Here is a 19,526-nt window from a genome sequence, read left to right as displayed (position 1 = left end):
GGGCACATGAAAAGATTGTGTCTTCTGTTTCGAGGTAGAGTGTTCTATAAATATTTATTAGATTCTGTTGGTTGATGGTGCTGTATAGTTTTTCTATACCCTTGCTGATTTCCTGTTTAGTTGTTCTATTAATTGGTAAGAGAGATATCCAACTGTACTATAGATATGTCTATCCATTTTTGCTTCATGCATTTTGCATCTCTTGTTTGATGCATACACATTTAGGATTGCTATGTCTTCTTGTAAATTGACCCTTTTATCATTATATAATGGTTTCTATCTTTGGTAATTTCCTTTGCTTTGAAGTTTATTTTATCAGATATTAATAATAGTCACTTCTAATTTATTTTTAGTATAGTTTCCATGATGTAGCCTTTTCCTTCATTTTACTTTAAATCTGCCAATATTGTTATATTTTAAAGTGAGTTTCTTGTAGACAGCATAAAGTTGAGTGTGTTTTGCAAACCATTCTGTCAGTCTGTCTTTTAATTAATATTTTTATGTCATTTATATATTTTTTTCCTTTATATGAAATAATATTTTTTTCTTTTTTAGAGAAGTTCTAGGTTTACAGAACAATCATGCATAAGATGCAGGATTCCTCTATACCATCCCACCACCAACATCTTGCATTTGTTACAGTTGATAATAGCAAATTTTTATAATTGGATTCTTAACTATAGTCCATGGTTTGCTTACCTTAGAGTTCACTGTTTATATAGTGTAATTCCATGGATTTTTTTAAAAAAATTTATTCTGTTACCATATATACAATCTAACATATTCATATGTTATTTAATCATATTCAGATATTTATTATAGTACTGTCAACTGCATTCACAATGCATTCACAATGTTGTGCCCCCAACACCACCATCCATTACCAAAACATTTCCATCATTCCAAATAGGAACCCTGTACATTTTAAGCCTTAACTTCCCAGTCCCTATCCCCACCCCATCCCCTGGTAGCCTATATTCTGGATTCTGACTCTATGAGTTTGCTTATTCTAATTGTCTCAAATCAGTGAGATTGTATAATATTTGTCCTTTTGTGGCTCACTTATTTCACTCAACTCGATGTCTTCAAGGTTCATCCATGTTATTGCATGTATCAGGACTTCATTTGTTTTTATGGCTGAATAATTTTCCTTTGCATGTATATACCAGATTTTATTTATCCATTCATCAGTTGATGAGAACCTTGGGTTGCTTCTATCTTTTAGCAATTGCAAATTATGAACATTGGTGTGCAAATATTGGTTCTAGTCCCTGCTTTCAATTTCTTTGTGTATATACTGAGTAGCAGGATTGCCTGGTCATACGATAGTTCTATACTTAGCTTTCTGAGGAACTGCCAAACTGTCTTCCACAGTGGCGGCACCATTTTACATTGCCAACAGCAATGAATGTGTTCTATTTCTCTGCATCCCCTCCAACATTTTTTTTTTCCATTTTTTTAAATAGCAGTCATTCTAATAGGTGTAAAATGGTATCTCATTGTGGTTTTGATTTGCATTTCCCTGATGGCTAATGATGTTGAGCATCTTTTTATGTGCTTTCTGGCCATTTGTATATCTTCTTTGAAGACACGTCTGTTCAAGTCTTTTGGCCATTTTTTTAATTGGGTTGTTTTTCTTTTTGTTGTTAAGTTGAAGTATTTCTTTATATTTTTTTGATATTAATCCTGTATTGGATATGTGGTTTCCAAATATTTTCTCCCATTTTGTAGGCTATCTTTTTACTTTCTATGATAAAGTCTTTCAGATACAAAAGTTTTTAATCTTTGTGAGGTCCCATTTATCCATTTTTTCTTTTACTGTTTGTGCTTGGGTGTAAAGTCTAAGAAACCATTGCCTAACACAAGGTCCTGAAGATGCTTCCCTACATTTTCTCCTAGGAATTTGATAGTTTGAGCTCTTATATTTAGGTCTTTGATCCATTTTGATTTGATTTTTATATACGGTGTTAGGTAGAGGTCCTCCTTTCTTTCTTTTTCTTTTTATTTTTTTTGAAATGGAAATCCAGTTTTCCCAGCACCATTTGTTGAAGAGACTCTTCTTTCCCAATTGAGTGGTCTTTGCCAAGTTGTCAAAAATCTGTTGGCCATAAATGTGAGGGTTGGTTTCTGAGCTCTCAATTTGATTCCATTGGTCTATATGTCTGTCCTTGTGCCAGTACCATGCTGTTTTGATTACTGTGGCTTTGTAATTAGTTTTAAGATTAGGAAGTGTGAGTCCTCCAACGTCATTCTTCTTTTTCAATATGGCTTTCCCTATTTAGGGCCACTTACCTTTCCATATAAATTTGATGATTGGCTTTTCCATTTCTGCAAAGAAAGTTGTTTGGTTTGGATTGAAATTGCATTGCATCTATAAATTGCTTTGGACAGTTTTGAGATCTTATTGATATTTAGTCTTCCAATTCATAAACATGGAATGTTTTTTCATTTATTTAGGTCTTCCTTAATTTCTTTTAGCAATGTTGAAGTTTTCTGTGAACAAATCCTTTACATTTGCTTAGATTTATTCCTAGATATTTGATTCATTTAGTTGCTATTGTAAGTGGAATATTTTCTTGATTTTTTCTTATTGCTCATTGCTTGTGTATAGAAACTCTACTGATTTTTTAATGTCAATCTTGTTACCCCTCCACTTTGTTGAATTCATTTATTAGCTCTAGGAGCTTTGTTGTGGATTTTTCAGGACTTTCTGTATTTAGGATCGCATCATATGCAAACAGGGAAAGTTTTACTTCTTCCTTTCCAATTTGGATTCATTTTTTTTCTTTTCTTGCCTAATTCCTCTGCAAGAACTTCCAGTACAATGTTGAATAACAGTGGTGACACAGTGGGCATCCTTGTTTTGTTCCTGATCTTAGAGGGAAAGCTTTCAGTCTTTCACCATGAAGTAGGATGTTAGCTGTGGGTTTTCATATATGCCTGTATCATGTTGAGGAAGTTTCCTTCTATTCCTAGTGTTCTTAGTGTTTCTTATCAAGAAAAGTTGCTGTATTTTGTTAAACATGGCTTTTCTGCATTGATTGAAATGATCATGTGTTTGTTTTCTTTCCTTCTGTTAATGTGGTTGTGTTAGTTAGGGTTCTCAAGGGAAACAGAACCAACAGGAGATATCTGTAAATACGAGATTTTATAAAAGTGTCTCATGCAACTGTGGGGATGCATGAGTCCATATTCTGTAGGGCAGGCAGCAAGCTGGCAACTCCGATGAAGGTCTTTGATGAACTCCCCAGGAGATGCTGGATGGCTGAAGAAGTGAAAGTTCTCTCTCTTCTCCCTTAAAAGTCTTCAACTGATTGGATTAAATCCAGTGGACTGAATTCTCTCATTGCAGAAGACATGACCTTCATTGATGTAATAAGCCAACAGATGTTCAATCTAATTGGGACTCCCTTCTACATAACATGTTGCTTTTCTCTTGCAGCTTTTAGAACTCTCTCCTTGTTCTTTGCATTTGACAGTGTAATCAATATATGACAGGGTGTGTTTTTATTCATGTTTATCTTGTTTGGTGTTCTCTGAGCTTCTTGGATGTGCACATTCACATCTTTTGCTAAGTTTGGGAAGTTCTCTGTCATTATTTCTTTGACTATTCCTTCTGTCCCTTTCTCTCTTTCTTCTCCTTCTGGGACTCCCATAAGGTATATTGTTGCACTGATGATGTCTCATTTCTGTCTTAGGCTATTTTTCCTTTTAAAATTTCTTTTATTTTTTCTGCTCCTCAGCCTGACTAATTTCAACTTTCTTATCTTCTGGCTCACTGAGTCTTTCTTCTGTCAGCTCCAATCTGTTCTTGAAACCCTCCTGAGCAATTTTCATTTAGTTATTGTGATCTTCAACTCAAGTCCTGTTTGGTTCCTTTTTTTTTTTTTTTTTTTATCTTCATTTTATTGAGATATATTCACATACCACGCAGTCATACAAAACAAATCGTACTTTTGATTGTTTACAGTACCATTACATAGTTGTACATTCATCACCTAAATCAATCCCTGACACCTTCATGGCACACACACAAAAATAACAAGAATAATAATTAGAGTGAAAAAGAGCAATTGAAGTAAAAAAGAACACTGGGTACCTTTGTCTGTTTGTTTCCTTCCCCTGTTTTTCTACTCATCCATCCATAAACTAGACAAAGTGGAGTGTGGTCCTTATGGCTTTCCCAATCCCATTGTCACCCCTCATAAGCTACATTTTTATACAACTGTCTTCGAGATTCATGGGTTCTGGGTTGTAGTTTGATAGTTTCAGGTATCCACCACCAGCTACCCCAATTCTTTGGAACCTAAAAAGGGTTGTCTAAAGTGTGCGTAAGAGTGCCCACCAGAGTGACCTCTCGGCTTCTTTTGGAATCTCTCTGCCACTGAAGCTTATTTCATTTCCTTTCACATCCCCCTTTTGGTCAAGAAGATGTTCGCCGTCCCACGATGCCGGGTGGTTCCTTTTTAAATGTTCTTTCTTTTTATGTAGACTCTCATGTTGTTCATTATTTTCCTGATATCCTTTAGTTCTTTCTCTGTACTTTCCTTCATCTCTTTTGTTAAAGACATTGTTGCATATGTCCACATTCTGGTCTTCTTCATTGGTGTTTTCTGTATCTTTATCCTCTCCCTTGGATGGCCATCATTTCCTGTTTCTTTGTTTGTCTTGTACTCTTTTTTTGCACACTGTACATTTTAATATTTTAAACTGTTAACTCTGGGATTTACTCCCTGGGATGTCTGATTCCTGGTTTTATAACCAGCTGGTGATAAGACAAAGATTTTCTTGAGCTTCTGCCCTCCTGTCAGGAAGGTCTACCGAAAGCGAATGCAGCGTACAGGGGTTTCCCTGCCTTTATGGCCTCTGGGATTTTGCATGTTAGTTGTTTACTAATTTTCCTGTTTACATGTGTTTGATTGTCACCTGTTTTCCAGGAAACAAACTTCCTTTTCCTGGGTATTTGAAATCTGCAGCCCTTTGTCCCAAAATGTCCATGTCTATAGTTTTTTATACTCCTTTTGTTGTCTCACACTGCTTTTGCCTGGAGAGCAAATTCTGGGAGGATGGTCACTCTGGGGAGGAGTTTCCCAAGTCAGTCTTTCCCAGCCAAAACATGGCCAGGGGCCCATAAAAGGGGTGCAGTCTGGCCTTAAAGTGCTTTGTGGAGGGGGACAGCTTTTCTGACCCCTCCCCAAAGCTGAGTTTTCCTGGCCTGCCCAGAAAGTGCAGCCCTTTAGCTAACTTCTCCCTACTGCTCTGAGGAAGCACTGGGTCTTTAAATTTCCATGGCTCTGTCCCTGTCTGGGGTGGGAATGAAAGAGATACACTGAAAAACACTATAGATAAATCAAAATTAATTCTAAAAAAACTTCGAAGCAGTGGCTGCTGTCTCCTGTGTCCAGGGCAGGTTGAAATAATAGCTGCCCTCAGAGGCAGCTAATTAAAAGCTGTGATCAGTGATCGGCCATGCCCACCCCTGTTCTTGGGGAAGAGGATTTTTATGCGCTTTTCTGTCACCAGCAGCTACCCAGGGACTGGAACTCGCAGTGGCCTGCTGTGAGGGTGGGGGTGGGTGCCAATAACTGCTGCGTGGGGAGAGCAGTTTACAGTTCCTTACCATAATTTATCAGCCTCTTCCTCCCACTCTTCCCTGGATGCTGGTACAGTGTTTTTCTGGCTTCTGGAGTTTCAAAATAGTTGGTTAGGACAGTTCCTGCCTGTTTAATAGTTGTTTTGGTGGGGGGACTGAGTCCTGGAGCTCCCTGCTCCACCATCTTCCCCTGAAGTCTCCTACGTCATTTTCGTGTAATGTAATTATTCATATGTTAGAGCTTAAGTCTGCCATTTTACTTTTTTGTTTTTGGTTTGCTCTATGTTGTTTGTTTCTTGTTTTCTTTTTCTGCTTTCCTATGGATTATTTGAATAGTATTTTTTTAGAATTAATTTTGATTTATCTATAGTATTTTTCAGTGTATCTCTTCATATAGCTTTTTCAGTGGTTGCCCTAGGTATTACATTATACATACATAACTTGTCACAGTTTACTGGTGTAATTTTACCAGTTTGAGAGACTTCCTTTACATCCCATTACTCTTCCCCATTTATAATATAACTGTCTTAAATATTTCCTCCACGTACATTTAGAACCATATCAGACAGTGTTATAATTTTTGATTCAATCATCAAATATAATTTTAAAAACTCAAGAGAAAGAAAGTCTATTGTATTTACTCCTATTTTTCTTTACTGTGTTTTTTTTCCCCCCCTTTTCTTTCTTCCTGGTATTCCCATATTCCTTCTCTCATCATTTCCTTTCTGTTTAGAGATCTTCTTTGGCCATTCTTTTTAGTTAAGTCTGCTAGTGATAGATTCTTGGTTTTTCTCCATCTGAGAATGTCTTGATTTTTCTTCATTCCTTAAGAATATTTTCATTGGATATATGATTCTGGGTTTACAGTTCTTTTCTTTCAGCACTTGAAATATGTATCTTTGGACTCCATGGTTTCTGATGAGAAGCTTCTGTAATTTGAATTCTTTTCCCCCATATGTAAGGTGTCACTAATGTCACTGCTTTCAGATTTTTTCTTTATCTTTAATTTTCAGAAATTTAACTATGGTGTGAATGGTGTGGATGCCTTTGGGTTTATTCTGTTTGGTATTTACTCAACCTTCTTGAATCTATAGGCTTGTGTCTTTTGTCAAATTTGGGAAGTTTTCAGCCATTATTTCTTTGAGTAGCTTTTGGTCCCACTCTCTTTCTCCTCTACTTCTGGGACTTGGATGTTATGAATGTTAGATCTTTTGTTTTAGTCTCACAGATCCCTAAGGCTTTTTTTTTTTTTTTTCTTCTCAGTTTAATTTTCTCTCTGTTGTTCAGATCAGGTAATTCATATTGTTGGGTGTTGGGCACTGTTTTAGTTTCCTTGGCTGCTCAAGAAAATACCATGCAATAGGTTGGCTTAAACAATGGGAATTTTCAGCTCACAGTTTTGAGGCCAGGAGAAGTCCAAATCAAAGCATTTGATCAAGGTGAAGCTTTCTTCCTGAGGACTGGCATTCTGGGGCTGGCTGCTGGTGATCCTTGGTCCTGGGCTTCTCTGTCACATGGCAATGTATTTGGTGGCCTCTCCTGGCCTCTCCTTTCTCTTCCAAGTTCCACTGATGTTCAGCTTCTGGCTGCTCTCTCTGTGGCTTTCTACCTATTTAAATTTCATCATTTTATAAAGGACTCCAGTAATATAATTAAGACCCAACCTAAGTGAATTGGGCCACACCTTAACTGAAGTAACCTCACCCAAAGATCCTACTTACAATGGGTTCACACTCACAGAAATGGATTAAATTTAAGAACAGGTTTTTATGGGGTACATAGCTCCAAAGGCACATTATTGCAGTCTGGAGAGGGAGGAAGTCTAGGCTCCCTACTCACTTTGCTAGCATGAGTGGGGGGTGGGACCACAGCTTTTTCTGTGTTATCCATCTGCAGTAGAGTGGTTATTTTCTATAAATTTTCTGTCCTCCTCAGCTGCCCCTTTCTTGGTCCTTTGGCTAGAGAGAGGAGTCCTTTGTTGGGTCTTTTTTTGTCTGCACCTATTGTTGTTTCCCGGTTGCCAGCATATCCAGCACATAGTCTTGGATATAGGAGGCAAAAAGAAAATCTAGGGAACTTGCCATCATGTTATTTCTCGGGTCTGAGGTGCCCTGGCCAGTCTTCCTTCTTCTCTCCACCTTTCAGATATTTGTTTTACACATCCCATCCAGTGTTCTTTGTTGTACTTAGGGAAATTTTTTTTTTTAGATAAGATCTCAAAATATTTATTTAAGCAAATCATGAATTGGTAAACACCAGTCCAGCAGTCAGGAGGGCATTCCATCGAACAAAGGAAGTGCAGGGCTTTCATATAGGCAGAACAAAGATGTACTTAGGGAATTCTGAGCATAATGAAAATACCAGGAAATAGGCAAAAGCAGAAACTCTTATGACCGTCACTGATCCTGTACATGATATTGTGTTTGCTCTAAATTCGGAAAGGTCTTTCCATATTTTGACTATAGCAACCAAAGATGTGAGAATTTTTACTTAAAAATCTGTGAGGAAAGAACGACTTCCTCTGGTAGGCCAACAAAATTTGAAATCCATGTAGTGGCTCAGTCTGATGATCATAATTCTCAAGTCTGGTGAGGAGTGGGAATGTAACAGGAAGAGTACTAGATCTTCAGGTGACGATGGCTGTGTGAGATTGTGGAAAGCTCAGTATATGGACAGTGGAAGTGCACTGGTATTTTGAAAGGTAACAGGAGACCAGTCAATGGGAAACTCAAATCCTTTCCTACATTCAGCTATTTCAAATCTACAAAATTCAGTAAATGGATCTTCTGCTGACAGAAAGTACAGCTGAGTACAAGCTAACCAAGTAACTTTGCTTTTTGCTGCTTGTTACATGCACCAGGGAATGGAGAGTGAGCTCTGTTTCCCCTTCCCCAGCGCCGTTTGACTTCTCCCAAGATACATCGGCAGTCTGCTTATTACTAAACGCAGTCCAAAAGGCCTTGAAAAACCGTGTATTTCTTTTCTTTTTTGTGTGTTAGCCAGTTTGTTGACACTATTTGAAACTTTTGAAATATAAATGGAGAGGCTTTTTGTTGAGACTCTGTCACCGAAAGTTTTTTGAAATGTTCCTGAAACTAACAGGAGCTTAAAAATGAAAAGGACATCATCCTTATAGGAGTTGGGAGGAGGAAAAATATTACTTGATTCCATTTGGAGAATATAGGCTTGTTTTAAAATTCTCTATAGCAGTAAGCCAAAAAGATGAATTTTTATCATTTCAATTTGAAGACTAAATAATTTTCATAAGATTGTTTTAAGTGCTAATTTGTTTACCTTCTGTAGACTTGATTTATATATAATATCATTCAGTACAACTCTGTCATTTCTTTGCAATACTTAAAAAAATTAGTAAAGGAGTAAGAGAAGTACTGTTAGTAAAATGAAAGCAATTTGTACAGTTTGTAGCCAAATTAAGCATTTGGTATTGCTTCACTTATAATTTGACAGTAAAATGACCTTTGTAAGTTTCTAATTAGTATTCATTAAAGAGATAAATGTTTCTAATACGTGCTTGTATATTTTTATGGTGTGATTCCATGGCTTAAGATTTCCTCCAAGTCAAAATTTGGAAAACTACTATAATTTGAAAAGCAGTTAAAATTTTGCTAAAAATTGTGCATGCAAATGGACTTCAACCTTCCATGTCCCAGGATTTTCTTAACTTAGTTAGCTGTTTCCATTAATTCATAGCCTCTAGAGCTCTGACCTTGATGACAAAGCTATAAATTTTTAAGTTTGCTAAAATATGTATTACAGGTAAGGGATAAAATGGCAGAAGAATAACAATATGACATTCTTTGAGCTCCTTTACTTACGAAAATTCTGTAGTTATTCTTAAGTTTTGCAGAGGAACTGCACCCTGTGTTCAATGATTGTATTTCTTCAAAAGTATGTTGCAATAGCTAGCTTCACTGTGTGAAATGTATTTGAACCAGTTTTCAGTATCATGTACGCACAGAAAAAGGTGTGCCTGCTACTGTTACAAATGAAAGCATTGCACAAAAGCTTATTAGATTTGTCAGTTTACAGGATAGCATCACATAAGTTTCTGACAGATTAGAAAATGTTTTAAGTATATAAATTAATGTCTTTATTTGTAAAATTCATATGATTTTTAAAAAAACTTTTAAGTTTAACAGATTATATTTCTTTCATATTTCTACACTTGCTTAAGCAATTTTGATTTGAATAAGGGTCTTGATTTTTGCTATTATGTTCTGTTAGTTTTGGCATGAGTATACTAAACTTTTTTTTTTTTTTCCCAGCATGAGTTTTCTCCTCTTTGGTTCTCTTTGTGTTTACTACTTTTCTCTTTCTTCTGTTCTTCTGTTTTTTGATTTCTTTCTTTCTTCCTTTTTTTTTTTTTTTCTGTTGTGGTTTTGGTTTTGATTTTGATGTTTTGTTCTTTCTTCATTGTTTCAGGTATTTCTTTCTTCTTCTGGATTTCCCAAGGGCCGGATCAATGGTCCAGTTCTGCCCAGCTCCTTCTTCCTCCTCCTCCCTCCACCTCCTCCCCACTCCTTCCCCCTCCTTCCCCCCTCCTTCCCCCTTCCTTTCCCACTCCTCCCCCCTCTTCCCCCTCTTTACCCCCTCCTCTCCCACCCCCCTCCCCCAGGTAGAGCACTCTTGCAGTGCTGACACTGCCAACCTCCAGTATCCTCACCCTCACAGCTATATCTCAGCCTCCTAACCCCTTACCTGAGTAGGAAGGGGTTTAAAACACTGACTTCATATTTTAAAGGTCTTATTCACATGCTCGTAAATGCATTCATTCCTGGCTGCTTTTTGTTTTTATTTTCTTTCAGAAGATTTTTCTGATTTAGGGTCTGTATTGCATGTATTACAACAAGAACACAGTATTTAGAAACTAAATATGTTTGCTCTTCTGCATCAAAGGAACATTTTTCTCATTGGCTGATAACCTTTGATGAAATAAGGTATGCACAAGCAACATTAACCGTGAAAGTGACACTCAGTAGCTGACTTCAAAGTGCTTTTTCTGTAAATTTTATTTTGAATTGTTATCATGGTCCTAAGTTTCTTATGCTTTGTCATCTGCTTAATGTGAAAGTACATCATTATGAAGTTCATTCTGCCTTTGAGACATATTAAGAATGGTTTTAAATTTCATAGGTTAAACCATTTCTGCATATAAAGCAGCAAATCATAATATGGATTGTTTGATTTTTTTTTTAAAAGAAAATTGCCTTTATCTACTTGGAATTACTGTATAAAGCTTTTGTAATTATTATCCAAGGTCATTTAATAAAATCTATTTTAAAAGAAAAAAACCCACGAGTTGTTGTTGCTTAAGTTAAGAATTATCTGGGAAGTCCATATAACTTCTTTCCTCATAAGGCAAAATAAGTGAGGCCTTTGTAGTGCCCGTGTAGAAGAGATATGTTCGGGGTGAGTATGGCAGGGATGTTGGTCATACCAGTTCCTCTCTCTGTTGAGCCAATGAACTAGAAGTGAGGTGACTGCACATGCTGAGTCCAGGGCCTGTTCCCACAGAAGGCCCTGTCATAAGCCCTCACAATGAGACCGAGCCAGTTAGTCCTGCTGTCCAGGGTCCAGGTCAGCTCTGGTAACAGTAAGTTCTCCACCCCCAGATGAGCATGTTGGAAGTGGAGAGTGGTGGAGGGAGCCAGTGGTGTGCCTGAGGTATGTGGGATAAAGGTGCCACCATTTCTTCAAGTGTCAGTTTTGTTCACATATCTGGGGTGGGTTTGATGGTGGTGGTGGGGGTGGGTTTGGTGGTGGTGGTGGGGGTGGGGGTGGGTTTGGTGGTGGTGGTGGGGGTGGGGGTGGATCATTCTTTTTCTAATATATTTAAAATGAATATACCATGGGGTAGAGTATAAACTGTGGATTTTTAAGAAAAAAAAAAAAAACAAGATTCCAAAGAAATTTTTACCTGCAGCACATGGTTTGGATTTCTCTCCAAAGGTCCAGGAAAATCTGTTTGCCCTCATTTGCTGCTCAAGTGTGAGAAACACTGTTCCAGCCCTTCCAGCTATATCAAGGGCAGGGAGCCAGACATAACTGATAGCCTGTCATAAGGGCCTGCTGGAAGTACCCGGCTAGCTGCCTGGAGCCTGTTTAATAACAATTATTCTTGGTTTGGCCTCCTGTTTCCTGTAAAGAGAGGCTCATTCAGAAGTAATTATGTTTGATTCACTGTGTGTCACCAGGTTGAGGCATTCAAACAGTCACACACCTCATATTCTTATACTTAAATTTCAGCCTCATCTGCTGAAACTTTGCCTTGAATGTTCCAAGAACCTATGGGTTACCTGGTCCTGCATAGCGAAAGCACAAGAAAGTCTGATCCATTTAGTGTCTGCCACACCAGCCCCATGGCGATGGAGAGGCCCTTTCTATGTGGGGCATCAACCTGGGTTTTCAAGGTGTTGGCTCTTAGTTTACACTCATGGACATGCTTCTCAAAGCAGGACACCAAGTTTGGGTGGTAGACCTGGCAACATTTCCAGACTCAGCCATATGCCATATGGAAACCTTGCACATGTAATCCAGGCCTGCCTCACCAACTGACTCCATGTGGTGAGTCCTATTTGAGGCCCTCCATGTCCTCTTCTATCAATAGGTCTTGGCTGGGATCATCTTAATCCTACCAAGCTGTCCTATTTCTATTGCATCTCAAAAGAGGAAGGGGCTAAGTTTCATTCCCTTTCTTGCTAAGAGGATAAGTTGGTCCTCGAGAAAATTTTGCCCACCTTGTCCCTCAAGATCCCGCTATTCTCCCCTCAAGGCCACAGATATTTACATTTACATAAAGGAAGTCAACTCAAGTAACTTCTGCTTTAGGAATCTGCCCACATTGGCCAGGATGTGGAGAAATTGGACTCCTCGTATGTTACTGATGGGAATGTAAATGGTATGGCCACTTTGGTAAACAGTTGGGCAGTTCCTCAAACAGGTAAACAGTTACCATGTGACCCAACAATTCCACTATCCAAGGGAAGTAAAAACATGTGCTCACCCAAAAATTCATACATGAATGTTCCTAGTAGCATTATTCATAATAGCCAGAAAGTGGAAACAACCCACATGTGGAATAAACAAAATGTGATATAGCTATACAATGGATTATTATTCAGCTATAAAAAAGAAAGAAGTACTGATAAATGCTACAACATGGATGAACCTTCAACACATTGTGCTTAGTGAAAGAAGCCAGTCACAAAAAGCCACATATTATGATTCCATTTACATGAGATGGCTAGAAGAGGCAAATCCATAAAGACAGAAATAGATTAGTGGTTGCCAGGGACTGGTGGAAAGGGGTATGGGGAATGACTGCTAATGGGTATAGACAGTGATGATGGTTGCCCAATCTTATGACTGTACTAAAACCCCCCAAATTGTACACTTTAAAAGGGTGAATTTTACGGTATGTGAATTATATCTCCAGAAAAGAAAAAAAAAAAAAAAAAAAGAATCTGCCCCATGTTTACTTGCTATCTCACTTCAAGAAATAACAGAGGTTGGCACAATTTTTTTTCTACCATATGAAGTATCTCCGTCCCCAATATATAACATTTGATTTGCTTTTTTCCCTAAAATAGGAAATTGGAAGTTGCTAAACACTGTAAGAAACATGTCAAGACCACCTGGGCCAGAGCTTGTATTCCGGTCTATCCCTGCAATGACAACAAATAAGTTTCCCTGGGCTCCAGTGTGGGAAGACCTGGGGAGCAGGGTCAGGAAACTGGATTTACCTAGTGTCTAAGTGATGCAAATATTACTGCCCTCAGAGGAGGGCCCAGGCAGAGTACAAAAGTTACCATAGCAACAAGACTATCCCCTAATAAATCCTCTCTAGGGCAAGGCTGTAACCAAGTGATGAGGAAGAGGTTATAGTTAACTTCGCCGCTGAATTAACGTATGCTCCACCAACTCCTCTTCCACCAGTGTATGTCAAACCTCGCCCAGAGAGCAGAGAACGCTCCGTATCACCAAACCTAATCCCCTCAGATCTTCATGCCACACTAGGGATCTGGTCATTCTTTCACTAAAACAGTGATTCTTCAACTTTAGCTGTGCATCAGAATTGCCTGGAGGTCACATTAGAATGCAGATTGCTGGGCCCCACAGCCAAAGGAAAAAAGCATCAGTAGGTCGCCGGTGGGGCCTAAGAATTTGCATTTCTAACAAGTTCCCAGGTGATGCTAATGCTGCTGGTCCAGGGACCACACTTTTTTTTTTTTTTTTCTTTTCAGCAAAGTAAGGTTTCAGTGGCTGAGAGATTTCAAATGGAGTCAAGAGGTCACTCTGGAGGGTATTCCTATGAGCTATATAGATATCACCTTTTAGTCTTTAGGGTGTTGGAACGGCTAGAGAGAAATACCTGAAGCTGTCAAACTGCAACCCAGTGACCTCGATTCTTTAAGATGATTGTGTAACTATGAAGATTGCATAGCGTGACTGTGTGACTGTGAAAACCTTGTGGCTCTCACTCCCTTTATTCAGTATGTGGATAGTTGAGTGGAAAATGGGGATAAAAATTAGATGAAGAATAGGGTGGGATGGAGGGGATGGAAAGAGTTAGGGGTTCTTTTTTACTTTTATTTTTATTTTGGAGTAAGGAAAAGGTTCAAAAATTGATTCTGGTGATGAACTCACATCTATATGATGGTGCTGTGAATAACTGTACACTGTGGATGACTGTAGGGTGTGTGAATATATCTCAAACTGTATTAAAAAAAGTAAATGAGCAATGAAAGGAGGAGGAGAATGGGATGTTTTGGATGTTCTTTTGTATTTTAATTTTTATTTTACTTTTTGGAGTAATGAAAATGTTCAAAGTTTGTGGTGATGAAAGCACAACTATATGATGATACTGTGAACAACTGATTGTACCCTTTGAATGACTGTATGTTATGTGATTATATCTCAATAAAATTGATTCAAAAAAAAAAAAAAAGAAAAAAAAGCCATGCTCTCTAGTGGGGAGGGTCAGGCCAGGCTTAGAAGACCCAAGGGTGGGAATGCCTCTCCCAGCTGGGTTCCCCAGGCTGCCTGTTCACAGACACACTCATCACAGCACCCTAATCTGAGGAAGTGTGGATGTCTCCAGCATGTGGGCAGAGGAATGTGCATTTATGAATATCATCCTTTGTATGCAGAGATGACATTACTGACCAGCCGGTGGTAGTTCTGCCCCTGATAATCAAATCTTACATGTATTCAGCTTCTCAGTTGATGCAGTGGGCTGGGAGGAGGCAGGCAGGTGGGCATTTGAATCCAGCCTCTGTCAGTCAGGATCTGTGCCAATCAAATTTCCTGAGTCTTCAGAACCTTGTTTTGCAAAGGGGAATTCATCTCAGGGGTAAACCTGTGTGATTGATTAATGTTCAGAAATGTTTTAGCTGAGATATGTCTTTCCCTCATTTTTGCCCCCTCATTGTTCCTCTTCAACTTTAAGCTTGGGTTGTTCTTTGCTTCGGGGTGAGGACTGAAGAGTCAAGAACAGTCCTTCTCAAGGTGACTGGAGCATCAGTGTCACTTTGGAGTGATGAAAATTCTTGGACTACACCCCAGACAGACTGAATCCGAATCTCTGGGGGTGAGGCCCAGGAATCTGAGTTTTACCACATAACCACTTCGGGTTATTCTTAGGCATGGCTAAAGTTTGAACAAAGAAACTTTTGTGTTTCTAGAACAAAGAAACTTCAACTTAAAGGCTTGGAAACACAGGGCTGAGTCTGAAAGCCAGTACTCGGATGTTGTATGCAGTGTGTTGGGAAAGAAAGGATTTTTCATAGGAGGGCAAAGCATGGGAAGCTGAGCACAGAGTCTACAAGCCATGGGGTAGGGAATAATTGTGATGACGAAGTAGACATCTCTACACTGAAAAGGACCAGATGGGCATCAGATTATATCTTAGAGGACTTGCAGCATTTCCAGTTCTCAAAGGCCTGGCTTGAAAAGGTTTACCAGGTCTTTCACTCTCTCTCTCTGAGGCGCTTGAAGTAAGAGATGGAGAAGAGCTATAGTGAGTGGTGCACACTCACGAAGAAAAGTCAGGACTGAGGATGTCACCATAAGATCACTTGTGCCCCAAGCTACTGAAAAAGTAGATACAGGAAGGAAGCCAGTCACCAGAGAAAAAAGAGAACTGGGCAGAGAGCCAGGAAGAAGCCAGGGGGAGAGACAGCACTCATCCAGAGATTGTAGGATTATTATGAGCTAAGAGCCCTGCAAAGGGGTGAGGGCAGCTTCGGAGGCAAAGCATTCCAAGGCAAGGAGAGCTGCCACCCATTTCCTGGTTGTCGATGGGCGCTATGACCTGCGTGCCCCACCCGGATGACCCTGAGTCACTCCACCAGGCCTTGCTTCTTCCCGGCCCTGCCGTCCGCTGATCCTGGGGAAGGTCCCGTCTGGGTCGTCCCCGGCAGACCTTTGCCTGCGAAGGGGCTGGGACCCGGAGAGCGTTCCCGCGGGCGCCGCGGCTGAGCAAGGGCCGTGCAGCGTTGCGCAAGCGGGGTGTGTCTCCGCAGCGCGCCCTCCCGCCCTCGCGAAAACAACCTCAGACGTCCATGGTGACTTCAGTTTCGGTGTAAACTGATTTGCATTAAAAAAGAAATCCTTCTCCTCTTGATTGGAAAGCTTACGCCTCAGAGCTTTTCAGCCGTGGCCTAGAGGCCCGTTGGGGAAATCACTTGTCGGCTCACTGGGCACCAGGCACCTTCCTAAGCACATAGCGTACATGGTTTCATTGAACGCCCACGACAGCCCTTGACGTGGGCCCCGTCCTCGTCTGGGTTTTCCAGATGCAGAGGGGTTGAGTATACTTTGTCCAGATCACAGGGTTCTGTCTTCAGCAGAGCCGGGATTCATGCTTAGGGATCCAGGGTGAACAAACTTGTTAGGCCACCTCGGAAGTGTCTCCCAGGGTGGAAATACCCAGGGCTCTAGTTCTAGGTCTAATCTAAATGAACATGTGGGGCCATCACTCAGGGTGGCCAGGCCTGCTCTTCTCATCGCGGGTGTTGGGATGTCCCCTATGGCCTCACCACACTGTGACCACATGGGGAGCCGCTTCATCTGCCTCCTCAGCACCCCTTAAAGGGATAACGGGGCAGCCACTGCGGGGGTCACCACCAGTCTGTCCCTTTTGTGAGGACAGAGACCCTGTTTTCTTTGCCTTCGTACACCCCTCCCCCACATTACCTCACTTGGTACATGGCAGGGGTAGGTGCTCCTTAAATGTTTTCCGAATTTTTAAATCCTGGGATGAATCCTTTTGCAAAGACTCACACCCTAATTAATCTTTAGTGTAAACTCAAGTTTTTAAATATTAATTTATTAAACAGATATAAGCATCTACTGTACCTCAGGCACATGCCAGAGGTGCTAGGGATCCAACAGGGAGAGAATCACGGCTCCACCTGAGGCTCCAGTCTTGTGGGAGAAGAAATAAATTAATTTTTCAAATGTATATAAAATGACAGCTGTAATGAATTTTCTGAAGGAAAAGGACATGGGGCTATGGGAGTTCAGACAAGCGGCCCTGCCTGGGGTTCAGGGAAGCCTCCCTTGGGAAAAGGTTTGCACATGGCAACCTGGCCCCTCCATCCGTATATTATAGACTGTGTTCCAGAGGGAGCTCATTCTCTAACAGGCAAGCGGTCCCTCTATTCAATGATGGAAAGGAAAGAAATGTCAGTTCAAACATTTTTTAAGCCACACTACTCACTCATTCAGCTACTGAAAATGATTAAAAATTATGAATCCTAGTGCTGGCAGTGCTATAGGGAAATAGGTATAAATTATGTATTTCTATAGCACTGTAAGTTAGTTCAAATTTTCTTAAGAACAGCCTGTATCCAGACCTTCAGACACATTGCCATAGGAAATATTCCAAAAGAAAATATGCTGCTATGTATAATAACAAAAAAAATTGTTTAAGGAAACAAGCTAGTATCCAGTGAAAGGGGATGCTTTAATGCACTATAATATACTAATACATGAAGACAATAGTATATAAGTAAATAAAACATGAGGCATCCATTAAAGATGAAAAAGATCTGAAGGGCCCTGGCATATGGAAATGTGCATTTGAAAGGTTAATTGAAGAAAGCAGAATACGATATAGAATATGCATGAGAATTTGGACTGTAAAATTGATTAACTTCTATTAATGAGGATCAGAAGTAAGTTTAGTGAGACATGAATAGCTTGAAATTTTTATCATATATTTTATTTTTATCTTGAAACTTTTTATTTTGAAATTATTTCAAAATTACAAAGAAGTTGGAAAATAATTCAAAGAACTTCCATATCCCCCATGCAGATTCCCAACTGTTAACATTACCATACTTTCTTTATCATCCCCACTCTCTCTATAGATAGATAAATGCATAGATAGAGCTATAGATATATAGATAGATATAGATATAGGTCATCTATCAATTTTTTTTCCTAACCAATTGGGAAACTAAGGAGACATGACACCTCATTGTCTTCCAGTACTTCAGGGTGTATTCCCTAAAAGACAGGACAAGTTTTAAATGAATGAGATTCATTTTTCCACAAATCTAAGAGTGGAATAACTCTTCACAAAAGAGTGAGAAACTAGCATCTAGGAGTATAGCTGGAAAGACTCAGGTAGTCAGAAAGAAGATTTCCTGAGGGAAGGGGCAGAGTGTTAGAACAGTTTATTCCTGAAAATGTGGTGACTCCTATCACCAGGTAACTCCTCGCTGTGTGGGTGGGTGGGGGTCTCCTGTCCCAGTGGAAAGGAGGCCCTTTGTCTCTGGTGCTGGCTTTACCCACTCCCCAGCAAGCTCTCTTTCCTAAGGCCCTGAGACCCCCCTCTAGGGCTCTAGCTGGGGGTGGGGTGGGTTGTGGTGGGGGGTGGGAGACTGACCAAGGCCCATAGTGACAGCAGTGCTAAGGAAGGGGCTAGATTTCTTTATGACCCAATGGTCACATTAGCTATTTTGACACAACAGTTTTGAGAAACGAGGCTCGGAGGCAGCCAGCTAATGAGAGGAAGTGTCCTGTGTACCCCGCACACATATCCCAGGCTGCCAACCTCCACCCCACTGGGCCCCAGGCTCTCTGAGCTCCTGAGAGGGTCCTGGGGCGAGGTCACACTCCCCAGTTGGCGAGGGAGCTGAGGTCACTGTCTGCTTTCAGTACTCACACTTGAGTCACTCCCCGGGCCTGAGAAGGGGAAATCCAGCCCCTGCCTGCTACAGCCACATAGCCTGGATCTGCTGGCCCTGGGGGAACCTCAGTGTTCTCCCAGAGCCTGGGAGTGTGGGGGTCCAGTGGCTGCTGAGGGCAGCAATCAGTCGGTGAAGCTGGAGCCCTCTTCCCGCTTGGCCGCCCCTGCCCCTCGGAGCCTGCCTGCTGGGATCTATGGGGTGTGGGGTGTTTTTCCAGTCCCTCCCAGTCCGTGTCAGTTCTGCATCCCACAGACACCCACCCAGGGTCTGCTCATTAACTGCCTTCATTGTGCCCCACAGATCTTGGCTCTTCCACACTGAAAGCTGGGTGGCGTTTGGAGGAACCCATGTCTCCTCCAATGGAAACCATGGACTTTCCCTGGTAAGGAGTCTTTGGCAACTCCAGGCCACCAGAAGGTCACAACTAGTCAGCCACGGAGAGAATGTGAGGGAGGAAGCACAAGACCTGCCCAGACTGTCTGGGGTGACAGGAAAGCTCTGCCGTCTCCACAGACAGGAGGACACTGACACTCCAGAGAGCATCTTGGCTGCAGATGGGTTTCAATGTCCCACACTTGATACCAGATCTCCCCATTTACAGCAGTGGTTCTCAATGCTGGCTGCTCATTGGAATCCTCCAATACTCAGGCAGCACCCCAGGGCAAAGATCAAACTCTCTGGAGTGGGTTTCAGGCATCAGTTCTTATTTTAAG

The 19,526-nt window shown here is 40.6% G+C and overlaps 1 pseudogene; it reads left to right on the top strand.

Moving 5' to 3' along the window:
- The first annotated feature begins 7,919 nt into the window (after positions 1-7,919).
- LOC119532803 lies at positions 7,920-10,332 on the top strand (annotated as a pseudogene).
- Positions 10,333-19,526: the final 9,194 nt, after the last annotated feature.

This window comes from Choloepus didactylus, chromosome 4 (assembly GCF_015220235.1).
Source record: "Choloepus didactylus isolate mChoDid1 chromosome 4, mChoDid1.pri, whole genome shotgun sequence".
In the NCBI taxonomy this organism is placed as follows: Eukaryota; Metazoa; Chordata; class Mammalia; order Pilosa; family Megalonychidae; genus Choloepus; species Choloepus didactylus.
Note: the sequence above shows the minus strand (reverse complement) of the source record. Positions and strands in the feature narration are given on the sequence as shown.